Below are 27678 nucleotides of genomic sequence, written 5' to 3'. Positions count from 1 at the left end.
CAGTGCCCAGACACAGGAGGGGTGTGTGCAGAGTCCTCCCAGCAGTGCCCAGACACAGGAGGGGTGGGTGCAGAGTCCTCCCAGCAGTGCCCAGACACAGGAGGGGAGTGTGCAGAGTCCTCCCAGCAGTGCCCAGACACAGGAGGGGTGTGTGCAGAGTCCTCCCAGCAGTGCCCAGACACAGGAGGGGTGTGTGCAGAGTACTCCCAGCAGTGCCCAGACACAGGAGGGGTGGGTGCCTAACACTCACAGCAGTGCCCCTGCAAAGAAAAGGGTGGAGTACCCACAGATCCAATGCCCACAAATGTCAGTCAGGTGCACAAAGATCCTGCAGTACATGTACCACATGTGTGCGAGGCTGGGAGTATACACATGCATAGCGCCAAAAAGAAAACATGTACACGGCGCAACCACCCCCTACATGAGACAATTTGTTGAGACACAGGAAGCACTTACATCTCTTAGTCTGTGTGAAATACACATGGGCTGGATAAATGCAAGATTGGACACAAAATACCCAAGGTGCGCCTGTCCAAATAATCATGTACAAATGGTCATCATCAGATGATTGTAACAAGACACACAGGCACTGGCCACCGGGAGTATGAACAAGGAAAATCAGGTCAGGCTGTACAGTGGACACTTGTACTACATTTTACGTCAATATACATGGTGCCAGGGGACAATTGCACAGAGCACAACCTATGCTGTAGACACTGAGAGTGTCCACGTTTTGTGATGACACACATGACACCTAGGAAAATATGCCCCAGGGGACAGTAGTGGCCACACAACTCCATGGTCCTGAATGGGAATGACTGCAACACACGCCACCATCCCTGCACTATGCGTATCGCACACTCATGCACATCATGTCACAGGCCACAACATAGGACATGCGTGCTGTAAGGCATGACACTTGAGAGACTAACTCCCATGTCTGGACTCAGCATCAGTGCCAACTGACATGGAACCCACAAGTACTGAACTGGACAGGGCACAGGCAAGGTCCCAAAACCTGTTACACATCACCCCCACACATGATGCTACAGGCATGGTTCACGTGGCGAAAGTGCCAGCCTACATAACCTTGTGAAGGAGTGACTACACACAGAAAGGAGGCAGGAGAGCACCGCTATACTGTGGGTAACTGGATCTGCACAGCACCTTTAAACCCTGGCAGTGTATCCATGCAACTGTGCACTTACAAATGCTGGTGACACACAACAAACACACATGTACCTACCCCCTTCCTGCTGCTGCTTCTCCTGTAAGCGCCTGTCCAAGTCTGGAAATACCACCGCCAGCACACGCTTGTGGATGTGGGTCAGACGGCGGCACCCGCGGTTCTTATGGGTCTCAGGTGAGTCCCCCAGCAGGACCCGTGCGATCCTCCGCGTCCAGCACCGGATATCCTGCCAGCGTTTCCTCACCTGGGCCAGGCGCCGCTTGCGACCCTCCGTCCTCCTCACGGCACTGACGGCGTTCATCCATATCTGCTTCTTGGCAGAGGCGCCTACCTGTGAGGATGAACAAGTGACACTACATCAATACACCTGGCACATGTCACAGAGACACATATTAGAACAAATTTGCTGTTTACAACAAGGCATAGTATGCATCCAACGCATTGCACCTTTGTCATAGGGACATGATCCTCTGGGGAAGGGCAAAAGCAGTACGTGCCATTGAAAGTACACAGGTGGAATGAGGGCAACGACACAATCAATGATCCAGGCTCACACTGTGCATCACAAGCTACACCAGGATAATGTGCAGCACCTCTAAGCAGTCACATGCCACAGGCCACTGACGCTACCGCAGCAGAGTACACAGACACACACAGGCACAGGACATTCACCTGCCATTGCCAAATGCAGCGACAAACCTCACTCTGCACATGTGCCACTAGACGGGGGGCTCACAGGTGTGGGGCTGGCTCTGCACGTCAGACACACAGCACTGCTCCCTGCTCACATCACATGGGCAGGGTATATCTATCATGCAGCCCGGGTGCCACACTCCACATATGCACCCACCCACATGACAGGGGACTTACACACACACCGATGTCCAGGGTACGAACACATCATGTGGACACTCTCAGCACAGGTACACAGAACTAACACGCATCTGTGGGTACAGTCACCTGTCACACTGGGCTGACCACATAATAAAATGAGGACTGTAGAGGCTACATTCCCAGGAGGACAAGACAGGCAGAATGTGGCATGCACCATGCAGTGATTGTCACAGTAAACACAATGCAAGTGAGGACGGCAGACATGCACCACAGCATGCACTGGCTGGGAGACATCAGGCATTCCCCCCCCCCGTACCCCCCCTACAGTACATAGCATGTGTGTCACACCTGGACACAATGCCAGAAGTCACAGTCACAAACAAGGGACACAGTCTGTGCTAGTAGACTCTGCACTCACCTGATACCCTGGTCGCCCATACAGCAGGGGGTACTGTGGGAGGATCACATCCAGCAAAGCCAGGTTCTCCTCCAGGGTGAAAGGCTGTGCCCTCTCCACAGACCTTGACATGGTTCCAGGGAATCAGTAGCAGCAGCTGGGTCGTAGAATCCAAAGATGTGCAGGCAAGTGCTCCCTCATGGGACCTGGCTGCCTTATATCTGCCTTGCTGGCCTGTTTCATGCACAGGAGTACAGAGTGATTGGTCACTCACATTTGCATCCTATGTTTCCTCCAATCCCTTCAAACCTAGCACAGTCAGTGGGTTCTTATTGTGTTTTTTTCTTGAGCATGATGTCAACTCCAGAACCACATTCCAACAAAGTAGATTCATTCAAACTGACTACTGCTGTGCACCTGCTGAAAAAAATTCAAACTTTAAACTTGGTCTCCATGACAACCAGCATGCATGTAGGCCTTTATACTTGTCCCTCATGTGTCCCCTATGTAATTTGGAGTTTCACACACAGGTACGGTGCGTACCGGGGCCCTAGGGCACCCCAAATGCATAGCAACGGCCTGTACAGGCGTGTGTACGGTCCGTATCACTATGGGTGTGCTCGCGTATGCGTACCCATAGTGATAGTGAGCGTACGCACGCGTGTACGGTCCGTACCACTATGGGTACGCATACGCGAGAACACCCATAGTGATAGTGAGCGTACAGGCGTGTGTACGGTCTGTACCACTATGGGTACGCATACGCGAGAACACCCATACTGATAGTGAGCGTACGCACGCGTGTACGGTCCGTATCACTATGGGTACGCATACGCGAGAACACCCATAGTGATAGTGAGCGTACGCACGCGTGTACGGTCCGTACCACTATGGGTATGCATACGCGAGAACACCCATAGTGATAGTGAGCGTACAGGCGTGTGTACGGTCCGTACCACTATGGGTACGCATACGCGAGAACACGCGTGCGTACGCTCACTATCACTATGGGTGTTCTCGCGTATGCGTACCCACAGTGATACGGACCGTACACGCGTGCGTACGCTCACTATCACTATGGGTGTTCTCGCGTATGCGTACCCATAGTGATACGGACCATACACGCGTGCGTACGCTCACTATCACTATGGGTGTTCTCGCGTATGCGTACCCATAGTGATACGGACCGTACACGCGTGCGTACGCTCACTATCACTATGGGTACACATACGGCAGCACTCCCATAGTGATAGGGAACATACACAGGCCCTCTGAGCGAATGTACGGTGCCTTTCACACATCACAGTGGTGACAGGCAGCACACAGGAAGGAATAGGGCTGACATATTTGTCCATGGATGGACATCAAGGCATTGTCTGGGCAGTACTACATGTGTGGGGCACAGGTGTGAAAGGCTGTGATGTGGCACATTACTCCTGAGTCGAGAAGGCACCAGATGTATGATGAGATGTGTACAGATGTTATGTGTGACGGTGCAATGTGTGCCAGGCATGCCCTTAACTCCTTTGACATGTGTGCATGTCGTACTGCACACTTGGGATGAGCGTCACTGGCATGGCACAGTCAACAACACACGCAAGTGTCCCCTGATGCCCGCTACAGGGGTTACCACACCAGACATGTGACTACCCACGGTGCACGATGTGTCTATGTCATGTATGTGTGGGGTGTTCCCATTAGCTTGATGTTGGTGCTCCCTCAAAAGCATCAGCTGTTGCAGCAACCAACATGCGTCTGTGTGTAGATGGACATGGCACACTGTTACGCACACCAGGCCACATGTGGTATCGGATGTGAGGTGCGTATGTATGCATGGGACACGGAGTAGCGTAACAAGGACATGTCTGCATCCTCTCAATGAATGTGTGGTGAGTCATTACATGTACACCTTATTGGCAAGGTGTGTGGGCTGTCCTAGTGTAATGTCATGTGACCTGTGGCTCTAGTGTTCCGCTACCAGTCTCTGAAATCGACATCCTACTTCTGCTGATGTGTTGATGTATGTCACTCCTGTGTTGCGTCTGGCTGTTCACTTACACTGGGACACAGCTAATCCCATGCCATGGCATGTGGAGGTTCACAATCTCCGTGTGTAGCTGGGTCTTGGTAGGAGTGTCACCTGGCAGCCATACGTGTCCAGGGCATGTGGCACATACCTGACTCCGTATGTCGCATATGTGTATTGACAGATTACCATGTGCTCAGTACAAATAAATTGTTGTTGTAGTGCACTCACTCTTCCTTGTCACTTCCAAATTACTGCAGAGCGCCGCCTCTTCCCCGACCAATTCCGGACTTGGCTGACATGCGGGAGAATGACTGTATCTGGTGCTACAGCTTCCCCCAACCGTTGATTGAGGAGTTGACGGCGAGGCTGACACCACAACTGCAACCGCTGCACAGGTATCCTACGGCACTGACACCCAAGCTGAAGGTAATGGCAGCCCTACATTTTCTTGCCACGGGTACCTTTCAATATACCATAGCTCATGTTGGTGGCATGTCCCAGAGCATGTTCAGCCGTGTGCTGCATGATTTCCTAGAGGCCATGTTGCTTCACCTGGATGAGTTCATCCATTTCCCAACTCCTGAACTGTTGACTGGGGTCAAGCGTGGATTCTATGCCCTGGGAGGGATGCCCCATGTCATTGGGTCCATAGATGGGACACATGTGGCTTTGGTACCACCACAGGCACAGGAGGTAGCGTACAGGAATCGCAAGCACTACCACTCCATCAATGCCCTTGTGGTGTGTCTGTCCAACATGGTGATTTCACATGTCTGTGCTCGTTTTCCAGGATCAGCACACGATGCCTACATCATGAGGCGTAGCAGGGTGCCTGAAATGATGACGCAGCTGCGCAACGAACGAGCATGTGTTGTTGGTGGGTACACTCTGTCTGTTCTGTATTTTGCGTAGACTTCCAGCACGACCGCTTCTCCTGTCCTACTTATGTCCATGTGCTTTCCATGTAGGGGACGCTGGCTATCCCAACATGCCATGGCTGAGCACACCTCTCCGCAACCCCATCACGCCGGCCCAGCTCCGCTACAACACCGCCCATGGCCGGACAAGGCGAGTGATAGAGAGGACATTTGGCCTCCTGAAGAGCTGATTCAGATGCCTCCACAAGACCGGCGGCACCCTCCCATATGCCCCGGCGAAGGTCTGCAAAATCTTCATGGTCTGCTGCATGCTGCACAACATGGCAGTTGAGAAAGCTGTGCCACCCATCCTGGATCAAGATGATCAGGACCATCAACCCGTGGAGGATGAAGGGCTTGGCAATGGGGCTAGTGATGTGGAGGATGTGGTTCCGCAAGAGGACATCCGGAGTCGGCTCATACACTACTTCTTTGCTTAGTGGTGAGTACCAGTGTCTGTGTGTGCACGCATTGGTCCTTGTGTGGCATGTGTTGCGATGTGTGTGTCCATCTGCATGCATGGCACGTGAGTCAGAGGTGTGTGTGGATGTGTCACTGGAATGATGGTGCCAGTGATGAGTGTATTTCCCCAGTCATAATTGTGACCTAGCATGTTGTCATCCTTACATGTGTCGAGTACATGCACATGCAAGTGGCTGTGCTTTTTGTGGCTGACTTCTTGTGTGTCTCTCATCCCCAGGTACTTGCGCATGCCGTCTGCTGGTTGCATTGTTGTGGCACTGCTATTCCTCATGGACACGTCATCGTGTGCTGACTCAGCGTTACACGCACGGACAAGTTTGGAAGTCTCCTTAGGGTAAGGGATGCATCAGGGGTGTATTGGGTGTGGCAGTTGTTTACGATGTGTGCACACTGCCCCTGTCGATGTTTGGTTCCTCTGCAGACATGTCGCATCACCATGGGACACATGACATGCAGCTGGGTACACCTGAATAGATGGTCAGACTTGTTGACAGTCATCTGTGATGGGATTGTGGATTGTGATGATGGCATCAATGTGTGTTACACTGCCCTTGGACACATACGGTTTGCATTGGCTTGTCATGGTGTGGGACTTCCACATCAGAGGATCAATGGTGTATGGCAGCCTCTCCGTGAGCAGCAGGGGGTGTTTAGCTGTTAGCCGACACTTGTGTGCCAGTTCCATGGCTATCATGCATTTGTGCTGCAGAAGGGGGGTTCCAGTGTTGGACCCACATGTTACTCCACATGACCTGTTCATGTGTACTCCGAGTTGCCTCTGCATTCCCGAATACATGAATAATAAAGGTGTCCCTATGCCTCCAAGGTGCCTCTTCTCAGTCAATGCTGGTGTGTTGCCACGGTGCATCCGGCATGTCTGGCATGGTTTTCCGTGATAGTGGCTATGTGTCTATGTGTAGAGTAGCAAGATGCTAGCTGTTTGTGTGGGATTAGACTGTGTATTGTGCATGATGTCCATGACTGTGTGGGTATTGTGACATGTGCCATCCCCATGCATCCAACGTTGGCCAGGCCACCATTCTCTGCATCCACCTGACTCAAGCTTGCAGGACATGGTTCTGCAACCTGTCCACACATACCTGGGTGCCCCCCAGGACACTCCACATGATCCCTGACCTCTGCGCATGGCTGTCGCTGTACTCAATATGTCTGTCGGCACGGTTGTGCGGCCACCCCCTCAGCTGGTTGGGCCCATCACGGGTGTGTATGGTGCTCCATGTCTGTCTTGCCTAATACAATGTGACCCATGTGTGTCCTGTGCCAGACTCAGGCCCCAGGGTGTGGATGGTTGAAGTCAAATGAGAACTCTGGCATGGTTAGACTTTACAAGACACATGTAAGGTAATAATGCAAAATGTAGGCATCTTCTCTTTATGGTGTAACTTTTTATTTTTGTTGGGGTACGTGGGGGGGGGAGGGGGGTATGACATGAGGGGCTTTCCGGGTGTGTGGAATCCAAAGTTCACTAGGGGAGTTGGTGTCCTTGCCATTGGAAATCCTCAGAGTCCATGCCACAGTCTTTGTCAACATTGGTCAGACAGTGACCAGCAAGTCCATGTGGCAGAGAATGTCTTTTGCTGCTGTGCTACTGTTGGTCCAGTGGGCCAGGTGCCAGGCCAGGTGTCCTGGGAGATGGTGCTGTTGCGCTGACCCTCACGGTCTTTTCCGTGGACGACCCGCCCTCCTGCGGGGACCCTCAGAAGCAGGCCGTGACGATGTTTGGGATGCTCCGTCGGATGTCTCCTCCTCCTCCTCATCCCTCCCTGTGGGTGGTGATGTTCTACGCCTGGTGGCACAGGGAGGATTGCCCATGTTGTCGGCTATCCGACGGAGTGTACTGTGAATTCCCGAGAACACCGTCACGAGCTCAGCCTGTCTGTCCTCCATCCGCCCTTGGTGTCGCAGTAGACAGGCATGTTGCTCCGCATGTTGCTGGGCCTGCTGGGTCTTGATCTCCTCGAGGATGGACACAACCTGGGCCATGCTGTTTCTGACATGGGAATATACCGGTTCCGCAGCCAACCGGTCAGGCTCGCGCCTCCGCCGTCCTCCACTCCCACCACCCCTGCCCACTTGCACCTGGCCTGCCCTTGTGGGCACATCGGGTCTCTGGGACCCCTGAGGGGTGGCATTGGCGTTGTCGCCTGCCTCCTCCTGGGTGCCCGGTACACCGTGTCCCTCCTGGCCAGCCTGGATGCATTGTGGTGGTGGGGCAGGGATCCTGGGTGTCTCCTGGGATGTGGCAGGAGTGGGGGTGGTGGTTGGCCCAGTTGTACCTGACGCAGGTGCTGCAGGTGGTTGGACACCAGAGGGGCCAGGTTGGTCGGGGTCGGGTTCGTCCACAGAGTGGTGAGAGTCGTCGCTGCCGGTGGATCTGTCATCCCGCCGAGCCGGGTCCTGTGAGTCTTCCCCCCCAGTGTTGGGGGGGTGATCCACGACGTTGACCTGTGTGTGAGAGAGACAATGTTAATTTTGTTCCATGCAACATCCATGTTTCATTCGTTTCTAAGTTGGCACATTTCCTCTGGGAATTTGGATATGTCTTGCATTCCACTCACAGTGCACTTGTGCATGGGTATGTCCCTTGGCCACAGCTTTTGCGACTTTACCTATGTGTGGCACAGTCTTACTTGCTGCGTCAATTGTGACTGCAGTCAGCAGTGGAGTGAGCAGGTGTGGCGAGCCATGCATTGGCGCCTTCCGTGTTGCACTGTACGTGGGCACATGGAGTTGTTCCACACACTTAGATAATGCAGGTAGCTGACGTTGTGCTCGTGCACAGGTTGAGACATGGCCCTGTGTTTTGCCATGGAGAAGAGGGGGGGTTCAGGCACTGGCCACCCTTGTCTACATGCACGCAGTCCACCTGCTGACGAGCAGACATTCCCACACCCCCCAAGGCTGAATTGGGCTCCCTGTGTGTCCCTTTCTCACTCCCTCTCTGTCCCCCTCTCCCTCCCTCTGTGTGTCAGCCTCCTCCCTCTGTCCGTCTCCCTGTGTCTCCCTCCCTCTCTCTCCCCCTCTCCCTCCCTCTGTGTGTCACCCTCTGTCACCTCAGCCCAGCTTCCTAGGCACACACTTTTTGCAGATCTTTGAATGGCCCTTGGCTTGTTCATGTGAGTTTGTTTCTGATCTCCAGGCACCCATTGGGTGTAGTGTCTGTGTCTGCGCTGCTGCTGTGGGGGTGTGTGCTGCCACTCTTTCACAGTGTTGGCTGTTCATTAGCTACTGTCATGTGCAAAAACGTGCCGTCACCCCCATGTGTTAATGCAAGGCGTCCGCCATTTGCTGGCAAGTCTTTCCTGTGTGGGGACACACTGTTTGTCTGGCTGTGACCTAGGCCATATGGGCAGGGGGCATTGTTGTCTGCTTCTGAGTTGCACTATGTGATTTTTGGGGCCCACACTCCCGCCATCCGGCTTACCGTGTCTTGTGTTGGTGTTTTCTGTGGCCTGTGACTTTGCATTGTCCAGCTGGGTGCATGGGGCATGGTGGCGCCAGTGGCATGTGCGTGTTCATGGGGTGTGGTTGAGTCATGCGATAGCTTGGGGTGGTTGTGTGCCTGTTTGTGAGTTTGGTTGTGGATGACGTTCCCCCCATGTGAGGTGAGTTGTTTGTGTACTCACCCGGGTCTCGGAGTCCTTCTAATCCGTCCACTGACACCACCGGCAGTATGGCCATCACCCTCTCCTGCCAGGGATGGTAGTGTACGGGTCTGCGGGGCGGTCCTCCTCCAGTGACGTTGGCCTGGTTGTGGTCGTCGGTCATTTTGGCTCGGACCCTCCTCCGCAGATCGTACCACCTGGCTTGGCATTCATGCCTGGTCCTTCTGGTGGCCGCAACAGCATTCACAGCATCGACAATCCTCTGCCACATGGCTGTTTTTTCGGACATGCAGGTCTGTCTGACCAATGTTCCAAAGAGGTGTGGCTCGACTCGGATTTCGTCGACAAGGACCTTCAACTCTCGGCTAGTGAACTTTGGATTCTTGTTAGTGGGCATGGTGAGGGGTGTGGATGGTTGGGGGGGTGTGGATGGTTGTGGGTGTGTGGGTGTGGTTGTGCAGGTGTGTGTGTGAATGTGATGAGGGGGTGTTTGTGAAGGTGTGTGTGTGAAGGTGTGCAAGTGTAAGGTGTAGTAAAGCTTCAAGTATGGTGCTGTAGGTTGTCTGTGGGGTCTGGCAGCAGTGAGTCTGTTGCAAAGGCTCATGGTTTGTGTCTGTGTGCCCTTTTTATTGGTCCATTGGTGGATGTGGCTGTGTTTGAAGTTTGGGTGGGTGTGTTATAAGGAGTGGTTGTGTTTTGGGCCTCTGTTTGGGATTTTGGCAGTTGCAGGTCAGTGAATGTGTTGTTTTTGTGCTTGTTGGACATGTTTTGTGGCTTTGTGCCATTCGAATGGTGTATTCTTGTGTTGTTTTGCTTTGTCCTGGTTGTGTACGTGCGTTTTTAGCGTGTGTACGGTGTGTACTTCGGGAATTTTGTTGTACAGTGCTGTCCTTGTGTCTGGCTTGGTACGACTCGTACATGCGCGATGTTGTGTGAAGGTGCTGGTGTTGGGGCCTGGGGTGCGCTCCGTACTTAGAATGTTGGGGTGGGGGTACGCTCCATACGTACGCGGGTGAGGGTACGTGTCGTACATACACGGTTGGGGTGGGGGTACGGTCCGTACATACACTGTTGGGGTGGGGGTACGCTCCATACGTACGCGTGTGAGGGTACGGGTCGTACGTACACTGTTGGGGTGGGGGTACGCTCCATACGTACGCGGGTGAGGGTACGGGTCATACATACACGGTTGGGGTGGGGGTACGGTCCGTACATACACGGTTGGGGTGGGGGTACGCTCCATGCATACGCGGGTGAGGGTACGTGTCGTACATACACGGTTGGGGTGGGGGTACGGTCCGTCAATACACGGTTGGGGTGGGGGTGCGCTCCATACGTACGCGGGTGAGGGTACGGGTCGTACATACACTGTTGGGGTGGGGGTACCCTCCATACGTACGCGGGTGAGGGTATGGGTCGTACATACACTGTTGGGGTGGGGGTACGCTCCATACGTATGCGGGTGAGGGTACGGGTCGTACATACACTGTTGGGGTGGGGGTACGCTCCATACGTACGCGGGTGAGGGTACGGGTCGTACATACACGGTTGGGGTGGGGGTACAGTCCGTACATACATGGTTGGGGTGGGGGTACGCTCGATGCATACACGGGTGAGGGTACGTGTCATACATACACGGTTGGGGTGGGGGTACGGTCCGTACATACACGGTTGGGGTGGGGGTGCGCTCCATATGTACGCAGGTGAGGGTACAGGTCGTACATACACTGTTGGGGTGGGGGTACACTCCATTCGTACGCGGGTGAGGGTACGGGTCATACATACACTGTTGGGTGGGGGTACGCTCCATACGTACGTGGGTGAGGGTACGGGTCGTACATACACGGTTGGGGTGGGGGTACGCTCCATACGTACGCGGGTGAGGGTACGGGTCGTACATACACGGTTGGGGTGGGGGTACGCTCCATGCATACGCGGGTGAGGGTACGTGTCGTACATACACGGTTGGGGTGGGGGTACGCTCCATACATACGCGGGTGAGGGTACGGGTCGTACATACACGGTTGGGGTGGGGGTACGGTCCGTGTATACACGGTTGGGGTGGGGGTGCGCTCCATACGTACGCGGGTGAGGGTACGGGTCGTACATACACGGTTGGGGTGGGGGTACGCTCCATACATTCACGGGTGGGGGTACGTCTCGTACATAGACGGGTGTACATACACGGGTGGGGATTCGACTCGTACATAGGAGGGCTGGGGGGAGTGTTGGGCGCGTATGCGGGCACATGTCTCCATGGTTGCTATGGGAGTTCGGTGCGGACGGTGTTTTTTCCATACGGTTGTAACATCGGACGCACGGGATGGATCGTACTTCCGCGGTCGGACTTCACTTTTCACATTTGTACGGTAAATCATCCGAGGACATGTCGGACACATTTTGTGTGGGGAATAATTCACAATGCGATTCGTATGGACTTTTTCCCATGCGTATCGTAGTTGGCAGTTTGTACGGCACTTGTACGATTCGTACGGTAAAAAGACCGGATACGAGTCGTACGGGGAATTTTTTTACAGGATCGTAATCGGCACCTATACGATGCAGGGGACAAAGCTGGTCGGGTATTGGCATGGTTGGGCAGACGAAAGATAGAGTCAAATCAAATCAAATCAAATATCCTTTATTCGGTTTTAGAGTTAAAACCATAAAAGTTACATAAATCCATAAAACAGTTAAAACATACCATGAATAATAATAAAAATAAATAGAAATCCCATAAAAAACAGCAACATATACATCTGGTACAAAAGACTGATTGGACGGAGAAAGCACACAAAAAGGAGTGCCTACCAATAATAGGGGTTTACTAGCTCTCTGTACAAATCCTGGATCGCAATGACGATTTCAAAAAACCTACTATAGAAGATACACATTCTGGTTTCAGCAATTGTAGATAAAAAAGGGCTGGGCGGACCTGGATAAAATTCAGCTTCTTTAAAAGAGGTGTTAAAAAATATCTGCGAGGTACTTCATAAAATTTACAAAAAAACATGAAGTGTAGCAAATCCTGAGGAGACACTCCGTCGCAACCACAGGATGCTAACACCTGACCTCTGCAGCTCGCTTTAGGGACGGCAAGCATCAAATGAAAATAGTCTAAACAAAACCTGATCAATAAAAACCGCTCATGAGATGAAAGTGGCCCCAAAAAACAGGGCTCAATGGATGCCGATGTTTTGAGCACCATATGTTTGCGGACACTAGTTTTTCCAAGTTCTCAGTCATCTCTACCAAACTTTTTAAGGTAGTGAAAGTTTTCTTTACAAATTCCACATCCTTCAGGATAATCACTAGCCAAGGCCAATAGTATGTACTACACTGACAATGAGACAGCCCATGAACCTGCTCGATATTACGCAGCCTTCTATGAGGCACATCCGTTTGTGGAAGCTCCTTAGATAAATGCCTATTTGCCATCAATTCAAAAGCTAACCCTCACGCTGGAAGACTGCAATAATTTAGAAAAGGACATCACTCTCTCAGAGATAAAAGAGGCTATAACCCATCTCAAGTCAGGAAAAGTCTCGGACCCGAGTGGAATACCGGTTAAGTTCTTTAGGAGTAATGTCTGAAAAATGGGTCCTCATCTGTTGAGACTGTACAAAGGGGCTGGGCAGGAAGAGAGGCTGCCGCAGGACTCGGGGAAGCGGGCAAAGTGGTGTAACTCCTTCCTGCCAATTTCAGTCTTAAACATGAAAACTAAAATACTGGAAAATATCTTGACTGGTGAGCATCATATCCTCACTAATTCATAACAATCAATCTGGCTTCATGACAAAGAGGTCGACAAGACTCAATTTGCTGAGGTAATATAAATGGCTAAAAACAGCTCACACCAGGAAAGACCCATGTCTTCCTCAGATGCTGAGAAATCCTTTGATGCTGTCCACTCGCCCTTTTTGGAGCAAGTGCTGCCGAAATATGGCTTTGGTCCTAAATTTCAGTCATGGGTAAAACTCCTATACAAAGGCACAATAGCAACAGTTAGGGTACAACAAGTCCAGTCTCAAGAATTCTCTATTGGGTGTGGTACCAGGCAGGGCTGCCTTTTATCCCCTCTCCTGTTCTCCCTGGTACTGGAGCCTCTGGCCTGCCGGATACGGTCTCATCCAGATATTAGGGCTTCCGAGCAGAGGGGGAGATGGGAGATGGGAGAGGGTGAGATAAGTTCACTCTATGCAGATGACATATATTACCTACCCGAGGGAGACTATTCAGGCAATATTTCAGATATCTGATGAGTATGGGGCCCACTCTGGGTGAACCATAAACTGGGACAAAAAGCTTCTTTACCAATTGGAAAATAGCGAGACTGAGAACATCTGCCCAGGCATATACACATAACGAGAGAGGGATTTAAATACCTTGGAATCCCTGTAACCCGAAACAGGGAACATGGTTTTGACCACAACCTCTGCTGAATACTGACGGAATTTCAGGCAGATGTAGACTGATGAAAGGCACTTCCTCTGAGATTGCTAGGCCTGGCAACAATGTTCAAAAGGATTTCCCTGCCAAAGTCCCTATATGCCCTTCAAAATACTCATTATGCTATTTCGGATGATTACTTTGCTAAATTTAATGAGGAAGTCCGTAAACTACTATGGGATGGAGGACATCCCAGAGTGGCTCTGAAAACCTTACAATGCAATCAATACAATGGAGGTATCTCCCTCCCAGACATAAGGGCATACTACAGGGTAACCCATTCGATTATCGTCAATGAATGGGAAGATGCGCTCGAAGATCACCCCACCTATTTATTAGAGCATCTTCAGTTTCAGACCAAATCATACTTACAATTCTTATATGGAGGCAAAGGACTGAGAAGACGGCTACCAGTAACGCAATTGACTATCGAAGCTTGGCATAGGACTGAGGGATGCCTGGGGTGGGCGAAGAGACACAACTGCGAACCCCTTTATGGAAAGGGACGAGACTAAGGGAAATAGGGAAACTGAAAGGCTTTAAGACTTGGGGACCTGATTTGGATTTCAAGGCTGGGGGACCTTCTGAAAAATGGGTACCTAGTCTCGCTTAACTCCCTCTAACGGGACTATTAACTTAACGCCACGCAATATTACAAACATGTACAACTGAGACATGCATGGCGAGCCTAAAGAATAGACACGACGGACGACTCGGAATATACACCGTTAGAGGGGAGATTGCTACAGGGGAAGATTTCAGAGAAGGCTATCTCCTACACGTATAAGACCGTAAACAATATGTCAGGCAATTTAGAGGGATTAAGAGAGAAATGGGGAAGGGATCTTGGAGAGCTGGACAATTCGGATTGGGAGGCAGCCCTAATACATCCACGGGAGGTAGCGATCAAATCACATCTAAGCTTAATACAATTTAATATCCTACATAGGGTATACTACGATTGAGCCCGACTGCACAGATTTGGGAGGGCTGAGACACTGAACTGTCTAAGATGCGGGGATCAGGAGAGTTCATTCTTCCAAACACTTTGGGACTGCCTCAATATTCGCCCGTACTGGTCCACAATACTAGCTGAACTGGGCAATGTCCTGAATACACCCCTTCAGGCAGATCCCAAACATGTACTCCTGGGCATCCCCACGGAAGTGGATGTCCCGAGATCTCAGCTCCTCTTTTGCAACCTTGGTCTGGTGGTGGAGAAAAGGGACATAACCAAGAATTGGGGGGCTCCCGAGGCGCCTATTCTGGGAATTGGCGGAGGGGAATGGATCTCTATATATGGCAGCCGAATAAGTTGCATTTAAAGCTAGGGGTTGTTCAAAAAAACAGGTCAAAATATGGGGTCCTTGGTGCAAATACTAAGGAACGGATATGGCAGAATGGAGGAAAAGTGTCCCCACAGGAATGATTCTCTCGTACTTCAACGTAACTGGGAACAAGATCCTTTGTAGCAGATGGTATATTAGAATGCCAAAAGTGAGAGATGGATGCAGTGTACTGCCGCAGATGTTTTCAGCCGATTGCCACAAATTGCATACACTGTTGTTAGGTATGCACACTGGTGTGCCCTTTGTTTACTCGTTTGAAAATCAAAATACAAATATTTAGAAAAACAAAAACAATAGTGAGCAAAAAAAAGGGTTAACGGTATCCAAAGAACCGGCCCATAGAAACGAAATATTCCGTGTGATTCCATGCGAAACCTTCTCCCACCTCTAGCGCTGCTCGGGGCACAGAAGCACGCGTGCGGCGTGCAGTGAAAAGCATACTCAGACTGGAGGAACACGCAGGAATATTCATGAGAAGGGCGGGGCCACCGATGAAGGCACAACCCACCAGCGGGCTCGGCGGGCGCGAGGGGGTGCTCTGGTTATTAAGGCGACCATCTTTAAATACGTCTTTCGAACGGTGCTTCGGAGTTCACATAAAAAACAAAACATAAACTCACTAAAAGTCTGAATTACATTTCCACGGCAGCATCAAATATGTATGAAAGATATCTTAATTGAAAAGGAAATTATATCTGTTAACAAATTTTGCACTTACAAATGTAACTCAAAAATATGCCAAACTATTTATGGGCATCTGCCATTGTCAGGCGCTTTCAGTGGTCTTGAGTAAGCATAGTTGCACTTAAATTAATTTTTCAACTGTTTAATGTACACCCTCCCTTGCTCTTTCAAATGGCGGTCTACTTGTGGTGGTCCCGAAAGCAGACTTCAACAATACAAGGACAGGATAGCCCTGAGTTGTGGAAGCAGGGGAGGAGCAGACAGGTCCTACGTCAGTGGTGGGTGTGACATCAAGAGGAGAGGGCGGGAAATAGTGACCCGAGGGGCGGGGCTCAGGGCAGAAGCGCCGCAGAGCGGAGATTGAACCCAGAGTCCCAGTTTTATTCCTAGCCCCAGGAGGCTGGCTAAGCACGGTGGGCACGGAGGACGCTCTGCTGCAGGGAGGGAAGGGACGGCGCTTAGTACCCCGACCCAGAAAAGGACACAGCTGGAAATAACCATCGTTGCAGGGATCTACGGCCCTCCTTTAGTCTCCAGAGCCCACCGGGCGCGGAATCTTGCTGGACACAGTCGGGTGGTCGGGAGACACCTAGCCCCCTCCCTTGCAGAAATGTGACCGTGGCCTCTGCCTGGACATAGCAAGCAGCCCGGCAGGCTCTCTCCGACGCACTGTAAGTGTCCCCCTGTGAATGTGTCGCTAACCCCCCAACAGATGCTCAGCAATTGGGGGGGGGGGGAGATGCTATGATCTACCCATGTTCTACTGCACCGCTCCAATCTGAGGGATGTTGTTTTTCATACATGTCCACATTCACATAGCCCCCGCCCCCCTTTGGAGTTCAAGAGATCTATTATATGGCACTGTCATCTTATGCAACGCACTACACCCTAGCGCACAACAACACCATGAGTGCATACAAACGGCACAACGACCAGTGCCATACACAATCTATACCTCTATGACCCTCTGGGTGATATGATCCGTATTGCATAGAATAGAATAGATTGCATAGGATACCTCGGACACTACAGACAACGAGGGCAAGCAGTAGCCCAATAAACCATCATGTACAGCGCTGTGGGCTCTGTCACATTGCATAACACACTATATTCATCATTATACTATGAGCATAGCGCTATTTATAAAGGGTGCACCTATTTTTAGTGACGTACAACACGCTTGTATGCCCTTTGCAATTATCGCTCATAAGATGCATGCAATAAGGCCCCGTTATCAATGCAAACACGGCATAACGTCAGTCACCGTGAGCGATGTTACACAACGCGCCAGAACCCTGGGTACGCATGGGCAATATATGTTATCAAACAAGACATCAGTCGTTCGAAGCGTGACATACATCATGCAACATGCCATGAGGCCGTCTGGCAAACTAACTGCAACGTCGTTTAATAGCGCAGTGGTGCTTTTTGGTGCGTGCATGGATGCATCTCCAAAGCAAGTGCGTGGAAATATTGTGCTTAGTGACAAAGAGTTGGATAGGTCAAGCAACGGCTGCATGCTAGAATCTGAGCGCGGGGGGACGGGTGAACCTGAATAGCGCGCGACCATCGCCGCAGCATCCATTGCAAATATTCCTCGGTCAGCAATATAGACACTGCCACCCACCATTCTTGCTGGTAGAGCTTTGTGGTGCGTGATGTCCAATGTCACTAAATATGTAAGTGCGACCTGCAGCGTCTGTCAGTGCATGTGCGTCATGCGTGGACAGGTTGACCACACGCTCTCATGCCACGTACGGCTGTACCCACGCGAAGATTTGAACCTACTGGTATAATTACGCACTGGACGCGACTAAGATATTTTGCACACATATGACCTCACCTGCTATAGTTCCTTCGTCCTATTAATATCGTACGTGTCTGATTTGTGACTGGCAGCCGCGAGGGTTTCCGATGTTCTGTAGTGCAGGGAACTTTGTTTCGATTGGATTTCGTTGAGCAGAAAAAGGGCAGAAAATAGATTTCTTGTTCACTGCTGATATTTCCCGATTTTTAGGAAGGGGGGCTGTCCCCACCCCGCTAATTTAACAGCCTGTTTATGAAGGGGCAATAGAGATTGCGGATTGTGTTTTTTTTGTGTTAAAAAGATAGAAAGGTGGGGATGATGCCTCTGGAATATCCGCTGGGGGCGCCGTGTGTGTGTGTGTGTGGGGGGGGGCGGTATTCGGGGATGCTTTAGTCAGCTCTGGAGTGCCAATTAATAGCAAGATACTGTGCGAACTTTGTTGTGGGAATGCCAGCTGCGTCTTGAAACTTGCTTCCAACGAAATGATGTTGCGTTCCTTTACATACATGCAGTGTTTAGCCCATGCATAACGTCCCTGCATACATGCACGCCGTTTCTCCATGGGCAAATTAAATAACAGCATCACATTTAGCACGCGCGACCCTCATGAGATGTTCATAACTCAGGTTGGGCGGTGGTTTTAAACAGCCAGTAGCATTTCCTCAATGTTACGGTCACCGGGGGACTGGATTCCAGCTCTCGCAGCTACCTAAATACCGTCTGCCGCCACTGGACCCGGCGGGAAGCACGTGCTAATTGGTGGAATAAGATTTCTACCAGGACTTCCCCTTGTAAAAGCTTCAGTGGAGGGAAGGGGCGCTGGAGCCCCTCGTGAAGCTTCCAAGAAAAGGAGGGGGGGTCCTGCTGTCTGTCAGGCATTTGATGCCCGCGGGGAGGGAGAGAGAGAGGGGGTATCCCTGCAGTCTATTTCAGCAAAGAGACGTATGACTAGTTCTTAAAATGCATGGCTTTCTATAACCCAGACAGCCCCCTTCCCCCATTCCCACACTGGCATCTGCATTTGTTTTGTGAGTGGGCACTGCTGTGTCCATAAACCCCAGGCCGGGAATTCTTCCCTGGGGTGTACTCACATTACCATAATCATGCATGTATATGTCTCAGCCCTGCCCACATGCAACCTCCATTGTTTGGACGCCGAGTACATTGTAGACTTTGAAACCTAGCATGGGGCAGCGAAATGCGAAGCATTTTAAATAGAAACCGAGCCTCCCTCCCACCGCCATGGAGGAAACCAAAGAGAAGGGGTGGGGGTTATTTGTGAGAAAGTGGTCTGACTCAATCCTCCGTTAGATGCATTGCCGCAAATACCAGGCTGGATTTCAAAAATGAAAAAAATGCGCGAAAGACGGCTCGGTGTGTGATGTTATATACGGCGCAGGGTGCAGATTTTATGAATGAGAAATGCCCCGCTCGGTGTACGGATTTGGGTCGTGCGCGCCAGGACCTACCGAGAAGAAATCATTTGTTTCCTAATGGAAACTTTCGCCTAAACATGCCCTATTTGTGAACCAAACAAGACGGGGCTCTAGTAAACTGTAGCTATGAAAAAACTAAACATATGTGTGCTTTTTTTATTTTTGGGTTATCTGTGGGAAATGCGGCGTAGGTTTCGAATTAGTGTGCGCTTACAACCACAAGTAAGCATTTAAGTCAACGATCCGTGCTCTCCAAGGCAATATACAAAGGGCTTTTTCATTGGTGGGTAACCCTCCCAACCTGCATCACACTCCTGTAAATTCATCCTGCCAGACCCCCAGTATCTCTGGTGCAGAGTACCGCAGTTTGATGGGGTGTTTAACTAGCGGACTGTATGCAGGAAGTGTGTGTGTGAAGGGGAGGGGGGGCGGTTGAGGTGTTTGGACGGGCACAGAAGGACCTCGAGAGATTTCACAGCATCTCATCTCCTGGTGGGAGCTTGAGTACCGCAGTTTGCTGGGGTATTTAACCCGCGGCCTGTATGCAGGAAGTGTGTGTATGCGAGTGTGTGTGTGTGTGTGGGGGGGGGGGGCACTGAAGGACCTCGAGAGATTTCACAGCCTCTCATCTCCTGGTGGGAGCTTGAGTACCGCAGTTTGCTGGGGTGTTTAACCCGCGGCCTGTATGCAGGAAGTGTGTGTATGCGAGTGCGTGTGTGTGTGTGTGTGGGGGGGGGTCGCACTGAAGGACCTCGAGAGATTTCACAGCCTCTCATCTCCTGGTGGGAGCTTGAGTACCGCAGTTTGCTGGGGTGTTTGACCCACGGTCTGTATGCAGGAAGTGTGTGTATGCGAGTGTTTGTGTTTGTGTGCGTGTGGGGTGTGGGGGGGGGGGGGGGGGGGTCGCACTGAAGGACCTCGAGAGATTTCACAGCCTCTCATCTCCTGGTGGGAGCTTGAGGGCAGGCGGGCCGAGCAATTTGCCGTGTCCGGAGGTCCAATTTTGCTGCCTTGAAAGAAGACAATCAGCCCCCAGTGATCACTGTAAACGAGTATATGTTAACCCCTGTGCCCAGGGCAGGCTTTAGGGCAGTGCGACTGGTGCAGCCGCACTGGGCGCTGACCTGTGGAGGGGGGCGATGATCTCAGGGGGGATGGGGGTGCTGTGTTTAGCATTACCTTATTTATTGTGTATACCATAAATCTTACTTATCTTGTAACATCCAGTAATTCAAGGCACGTTTCAGTTGGCGTATTACAGCCATAATTGTATGCGTGTGAGTGGAATACAAAAACAACAACATGTGGATGCTAAAATGTTGGTGTTTGAGTGAAGATGAAGGCATTGTTTGTTGTGAAACACATACGGAGCAATGTAAATTTACATGCCAAAAATACCCCACCCCCCTCCTTTGAACGGGGTTGTGGATTAAAAAAAAATAGAATACTTTGTTTAAAAAAGAATCAGAGAAGATTATTCAAAGTTAAAAACAGCAAAGCAGTCTGCGTATTCAGCAGAATATGTGTGTTATTCCTTTGTGGGATCGGGAGTGTTCAGCAAATCTGAAACGGGGTACAAGAGTGTCATAAAATGCAGCAGGCACGCGCACCAGGGAATGTGCAGGACGTTACAGTTGTTGACTTACTGCGCTATGTACGAGTTATGTGGCGAGGATGAGGAAACACAACGCACGGTTAAATGAAATAGTAATGGTGGACGCCTGCATTGTTCCTAAGGGAAGCTCTGTGACATGGTAGTCTATATGTACTGTCGTGGGGATGGAAGGCGTGAGATCTGGAACTTTCTCTCCCACGAGGCTTGGTGAGTGGAAATTGTTGGGATACCAAAGGGGATGATGGACGGAGTGTTGAACATTGCAAACACTCACCCCCAGTCAACTGAGCTGGGTTTAATCCATCATCATTCTTTAGCTCACTCCCCCACCCCAGTTCAGACATGGCCATATGCAAATCAGTCTGACCCTGTGCCTCATGGGAACAGTCCAGCCCGAACTGCCAAGCCATGTCTTCCCTGGACCGGAAACAAGCATCCTGGGACCGGTTTCGGGTTCATAACCCTCATCAGCCAGGCTATCTTGAATCCAGGGGCAAAGTGAGCAAGGGACCCACGTCTGGGCATACCCTGCCAACTTAGGGCGAACAAAGCGATACCAAAGGGGTGGAAATTGTTGGTCAGGGCCGAATGGATGGTTTCCTGCCCTGGTCGCAGCCAGGTGGTAGGGCCTGGATTGTCTACTACTGTGTTGACAACAAACAGTGAGTTTCATTGTACGGTGTTTGTGGTATTAGATCATTTACAGTTAAAATGGCTGAAAACCCAGTCTTGGGTCAGTTTGAACATATCAAGGCTTACTGACTGGAGTACCTGTAAAGGTTCAAAAATATTTTTTGCAGAAACAAGTTTAAGTACCAAGAATAAAAGGAACTGTCCAGGTCACCAAGCTTAAAAGATGACGAGCGGAATGCTGGTAGAATACAAACGTTTAAAAAACGGATGTGTCACAAGGTTCCCAGTTGGTGATACTGTAAAAAGATAGCCAGTCCCACCCCTTGGAGTCCACCCTAAATAGAACTATGGCTGGCAGGAATGCCTGGCTTCCGATGCTTCGAGTCTTGGGGTTGTGGGTGAAGTCTCTCAGTCCCAGTGAATGAGTGCCCCAATGGCTCCTGATCTTCCGTTTGTACCTTCTGCTGATTGCGCTCCAGAGAGAGGGTTGTTCCTGTGTAGAGAATGACAACAGGAGCTCTTGCGAGAGGAGACTAGTGGAGGCTGGCGGCCGGTGATCGACGTGCTAACAACCATTCCACTGCGGGGCCGTTCGAGCCTCCATCACTCCTCTTTCAGATCAGGAATCCCTCGAGCTAGCTGTTCATGCATGACCAGAAGAGGTGAGTTCTTGACGTCCTGCAGGCCTGGATTGAAGGTAGGAGCATTGCTGTTTCCGGAACTTTCTAGCAAAAACACCTTTTGTAAGTAATTGTGCAACATCCACCCTTGTCCCACATCCACCCATGTGTCAGCGAGACAGAATCACTGCTCCACCATGTCACATCAGTGGAGGCCCTAGCCTAGACTCTGGAAAGAAGATTGTAGAGCCTAGCGGCATGAGCACAAGATGGCGTAGCCCTTCTGGATTAGCACCTGGGGTGGATAATGCATGCAGCTTTAATCCATGGTATAGGGTTAGCCTGATGAATTAGGAGATTTTTGGACTGTGTCAATTGTGAGAGCCCTTCTGGATTAGCACCTGGGGTGGATAATGCATGCAGCTTTAATCCATGGTATAGGGTTAGCCTGATGAATTAGGAGATGTTTGGACTGTGTCAATTGTAAGAGCCCTTCTGGATTAGCACCTGGGCTGGATAATGCATGCAGCTTTAATTCATGGTATAGGGTTAGCCTGATGAATTAGGAGATTTTTGGACTGTGTCAATTGTGAGAGCCCTTCTGGATTAGCACCTGGGGTGGATAATGCATGCAGCTTTAATCCATGGTATAGGGTTAGCCTGATGAATTAGGAGATGTTTGGACTGTGTCAATTGTAAGAGCCCTTCTGGATTAGCACCTGGGCTGGATAATGCATTCAGCTTTAATTCATGGTATAGGGTTAGCCTGATGAATTAGGAGATTTTTGGACTGTGTCAATTGTGAGAGCCCTTCTGGATTAGCACCTGGGCTGGATAATGCATGCAGCTTTAATCCATGGTACGGAGGTAGCCTGATGAATTAGGAGATGTTTGGACTGTGCCCATTGTGCAGTATCACGGCTGCTGGAGGGCTTTTCTTTCTCATATATGGCTTTGCTTCTGGCACATTTGTCCTTCTAAAGCTCAGTTTGAATGACCTTTACTGCACTGATGTTTTAGCTGTCTCTATTTAAGGATGGCCAGACCTTATCCATTCATTCCAGTCATTAGGGACATTTTTTCAGGGGTCTGAAAGAAGCCATCTTTACTTAAGAAACTGGTCAAGCCTTTCCGTTTTGACATCGTACATCAAGTTCTGACTAGCGGGTGGCAGGGCAAGGAAGGTTATGATTAAAATATATATCTTGAGTGGCCTGTAACAGTGCACACCCTTACCACACATATATCTTTACCATACATGCCTTTACAACGTAATTCGCTGTAAAGGCATCCGTGGTAAAGGCTATGCCTGGTGACGGTGCAAGCATTCTGGCACATGCGTGGTTAAGGATATGTGTGGAAACAGCCACATTGTGATGGCTGTTTTCCCTAAACCACCATGTTTGCGTCTTATTCAGTTATTCAGAACTTACTATCTACTGGAGTTAGAAAAAGCTTAAAAAAGTGTTCCGGATTTTAATTCAAATAACACAATAGATTTCAACGCCTATAGTGTTAACACTTCTCGCTACTACACGCTATATTTTTTTGCCCGAGTCTATATTTAGAAACATTGAATCATTGTCTTCCTACATTTCAAACACAATTTATCTGCCATGGTAAGAGGAACTTAAATTACCTAACCACGCGTTTTTGCAGTTTAGGACATGTTGAGCATGTTTATATGGAAACAGAGCTTATTTTATCATTAGGGCCTAGCAACTCTTTAAACTGTATTCTTACCAGTTAGCCCACTGGCTGTAGAAGTACAAATATATTATTGTTTACTTTTTAAACATGGCTTTTTATCAGATAAATCAAAGCATGTATGAGGAGTAACTTGTTTCGGCTTCCTATACGTTGCTACCCAATTTAGATTTTGAAGTGGCTTATGCAAAATAAACATTTGTTGTCTATGGAAATAGCAAAGTATAACAATTTTGAGGTGGATTATGAAAAATAAACATTGGTTGCAAATGGACACTAAAGCACAAAAGTAATTTCTGCAGGAGTACTTAGTGTAAGGTTGAGTGTAGAGAGATTAACTGTTTACTTAATACAGAATGATTGTCATGGGAATGACACTCTGTAGCTCTTCACTGACACTTCTGTATGCCAGGGACTCAGGCAGACTTCAGTTCTCAGTGGCTCCTCTTGTCTCTGTGTTTCCCTTGACCTCTCCCTGCTCGCTTTCTCCTTTGTTTCTCTGACCCGCCCTATTGTCCTGTGGACAGTGTTGTTTCAGTGGGCGTTCCTCGTGCTCCTATAGCGGAACAAAAGAAGAACGGAGGTCATTGGACAGGGGCTGGCATAAAGGACAGGACACGCATCTTCACAAAGCCGAGTTGACATTGGGTGCTGAAGCCCCTCCCATTGATTGTGCATTCAGTTTTGGGATGGCATTGCTATTAAGAATTTTTGGAAAAAGACAATGATTTATCCATGTTCCCATCGCGGTTTAAACAGTTCAAGATCGAAGCTTGCCTCTCACAGTGGTGGAAAGACTTAAGAATGGTGGGCGTTTCCCGTTGCCTCTTACAGTGGTGAGAAAGAGGAAGTGTCAGAGGCCTCTGACACAAAATGCGTGATACACACATAGGGGGAGATTTACTAAGATTTTACGCTGTGTTTGCGCCACAAAATCTTTTTTTTCCGATTTGCTTATCAGCGCTGGAAATAATGTGAAAGTAACACGGAGCAGCGCTATGCGCTGCTTTACATTACTTTGCGCCAAGGGGGCGTACAGTGGGTGGAGTATGGGCGTTCCCATGCAACCATCCAAGGTTTCTGATGCTAAACCCTATTTACTAAACAAAGTAGGAAGGGTTTAGCGTAAGAAAACTGCGCCCTTTTGAAGTAGGCGCAATGAAGGAGAAATGCATTTATTTCTCCTTCCTTTTTCAACTTCGCACATGTGCTGCACTTTACAGCACACATACAAAGAGGGAAAAGGGTTAAAGTCAGTCTACGCATAGTATTTTGTACTGGAAGAGTACCTTTCCAGTACAAAACCTATGCTAGACTCACAGAGACACCCTTGCACTATGGGTCAAAGGTGTCTCCGTGGCGCACAGCATCATATTTCAGCGTCGGCACTAGGGAAAGGGGAGGAGCGCGCCATATTTCTGTAAATATGGCGCTCTCCTCCTCTCTCCTTTTCGCGCAGTGCAGAATTTGCGGCTGCTGCACTGCGGGATTAAGTGGTATATCTGGCCCCCAGACTCTTATGTTTGAGGGCATTCACCAACATTAGGATGGCAGTTTCCATTCTGAAAACACTTGTAAATTTACTTCCAAGTAATTTGGGGCAACTGTGTTTCCAGGGCGGTAATGGAAAAACTATGGGCCAGCGTTTAAGGTCAAGTAGGCATGTTTTGGTCATAGATAAAAAAAAAGTAGACATGTGAAAATGTGAGAGTGCACATTTCCACCATAACAAGTCAGGTGGATTTTCTATTTATAGGACAATTCATGAAATGATATATGAGAAAGCGTACCTGGAATTTATGATCGACGTACATTTCCAAGAGTAATTCCTGTTTTTTTGTAAATTTCATAAGCATTGAAAAATTACTATCAATGTAGGAAAAAACCTAAGGGATATTTTTGACGCTTTTAAGAGGACTTTGTATACAGGCACCCGAGCTCTTGGCTGATTACGTTTTTAAGTGTCGGTGTCTAGTGGGAAATACATAACAAAGAAACAATATTAGATATATGCTGTTACTTTATTTTACTTTATTGTGACATCTCTCAGTTCTTTTACATGTTCAGTGATTGAACTGCACATGGTAAGGTTGTACAGTTTCATAGAATTACTATTTATTTTCCTTGCGCTTGAACGATGAAATTTGAGGCACAATAGCACTGTGGCCAACAACAACTTTGTAGGTTCACAATACAAGGCCGCTGACATGGCAAGGAGGGTTGGGTCAGGCCACACTCTGTAGTCCAGTAAAGTACTTGCAGCATGCCCAATACCGAATATAGGGGCTCATTATGATGGTGGAAGGACCTCCACCGCTGGGCCGGCGGTGAGGTCCGCCGGCCCTGCGGACCGTGACTCTCCCACCGCCATATTACGATGGTGGTGGGATTCAGACCGCAGCGGAGGCAAAGCCCGTCTGCCACGGAACCGCCCAAGGCAATCGTTGCGATGCCCGGCTGAGCGGTCTGCATCCACAAAATGGTGGCTGTGCCTAGCAAGCACCGTCTGCCAAATTATGATGCAGTCTCCAGTCAGCCTTTCCACGGCAGTGGAACCGCCGTTGAAAGGCAGGCGGAGTTTGGATTTGGGGGCCTGTTGCGGGCTCTCCTTGTGGTCGGGGGAGGTGAGGGTGCACTGGGGGGGTACCCATGGTACCACCCAACATTTCATTGCACCAAGTGGCAGGCACAGTGTAGTGCCTGCCACGTAGTGCAGCAAAATTCACTACATGCTCCTTTTGGCATCGTGGCGGTGCTGGTGTCAGTAGCCACTGCCGCAATGTTAACTGTGCGAACAAGACCGCCGCGGTGGCGATCCCATCATAATAGGTTGTGCGGGACCGCCGCATGCATGGAGGATGGTCCCGGTTCACGCCACCGTGGCGGACGGAGCCAGTCCGTCCGCCATCGTAATGAGCCCCATAGATATAAGTTGCTGGACTGTAGCTGTGCCTTCCAGGAATTTGGCTAGTTGTAGTATTTTTCACTATGATTGGAGAAATTGTTAGTTCTACATTCCTATTCAATCCAAAAGGTGTTTTGTGATATGTGTGGCACACTTCACTTGAAGTGGTACAGCTTCTCTGTCTCTCTCTCTGCTCTTTCTCTACGGCCTCATTCATCCCTTCATCTCTAATATACACATAGGCTTAGAAGGCACTGAAAGTTTGGGGAGTACAGCAGGGGTTTAAATTGAAACAAAACATCAAGGTTGGCAACAAGGTCAGAGATACCAATTGAACAAGCACCAGAAGAGTGTCAACCCTTTCCAAAGGAATTTTGGAGCATATTTCTCCCACTGTATTAGTGATGTATTGTACAGACAGTTCTTAAGGTAGGAAATACTCCAGTACTTAAAACTTTCCCACACTACCCAGAAGGAAAGTCACTTATGTCTCGTTAGAGGGCTTCCGTGCTCAGTATCAACAGTGGGTGGACAGCAGAACGTTTTACCTGCTAGATGAGAAATCACAGCCTATTGGAATATTATGTTGCACCACAAATATTGAATTACAAGTATCTGAGATAAATTAATAATTCCCCCCAAATTATTTCAGGTAAAAAATATTGTCCATTGTACCTCTTGTGCCAAGAGAAAAAAATTCTTGCACAACGGGGTAGGTTGTGAGAAGAACGGTTAGGAAAATGGTTTCATATACAACATCATAGAACAAAAAGCTACACACAAGAGCCCTAGGTGAATCTTCAGAAGTAGTTTTAATATAGTCATTCATATTTTGCGTTTTCTAATTTTGAGACTATGATCCAAGATAATGTTTTTGAGAAAGTACGAATGTTAGTTGTTATTACAATAGCTTAAAGGGACTAACGGGTTCCATGGTCAATAGTGTTTTCTTGTCCCCTTTGCCTGTTCAGCACCTACTTAAATGCAATTCACCCTCA

General features: G+C 49.6%; 1 protein-coding gene across 2 annotated transcripts in view; it reads left to right on the top strand.

The window, feature by feature from the left end:
* The first annotated feature begins 16293 nt into the window (after positions 1–16293).
* GPRC5B (G protein-coupled receptor class C group 5 member B) overlaps positions 16294–27678 on the top strand; it is a 143692-nt gene continuing 132307 nt past the window's right edge. Inside the window, exon 1 of one of the 2 annotated variants that reach the window (XM_085629071.1) lies at positions 16294–16628. The gene's annotated coding sequence lies outside the window, so the exon portion shown is untranslated. The remainder of the gene's footprint in view (positions 16629–27678) is intronic. The other variant, XM_085629072.1, reaches the window with a different exon arrangement.

The sequence above is a fragment of the Triturus cristatus genome, chromosome 10, assembly GCF_964204655.1.
Source record: "Triturus cristatus chromosome 10, aTriCri1.1, whole genome shotgun sequence".
NCBI classification, from domain to species: domain Eukaryota; kingdom Metazoa; phylum Chordata; class Amphibia; order Caudata; family Salamandridae; genus Triturus; species Triturus cristatus.
Note: the sequence above shows the minus strand (reverse complement) of the source record. Positions and strands in the feature narration are given on the sequence as shown.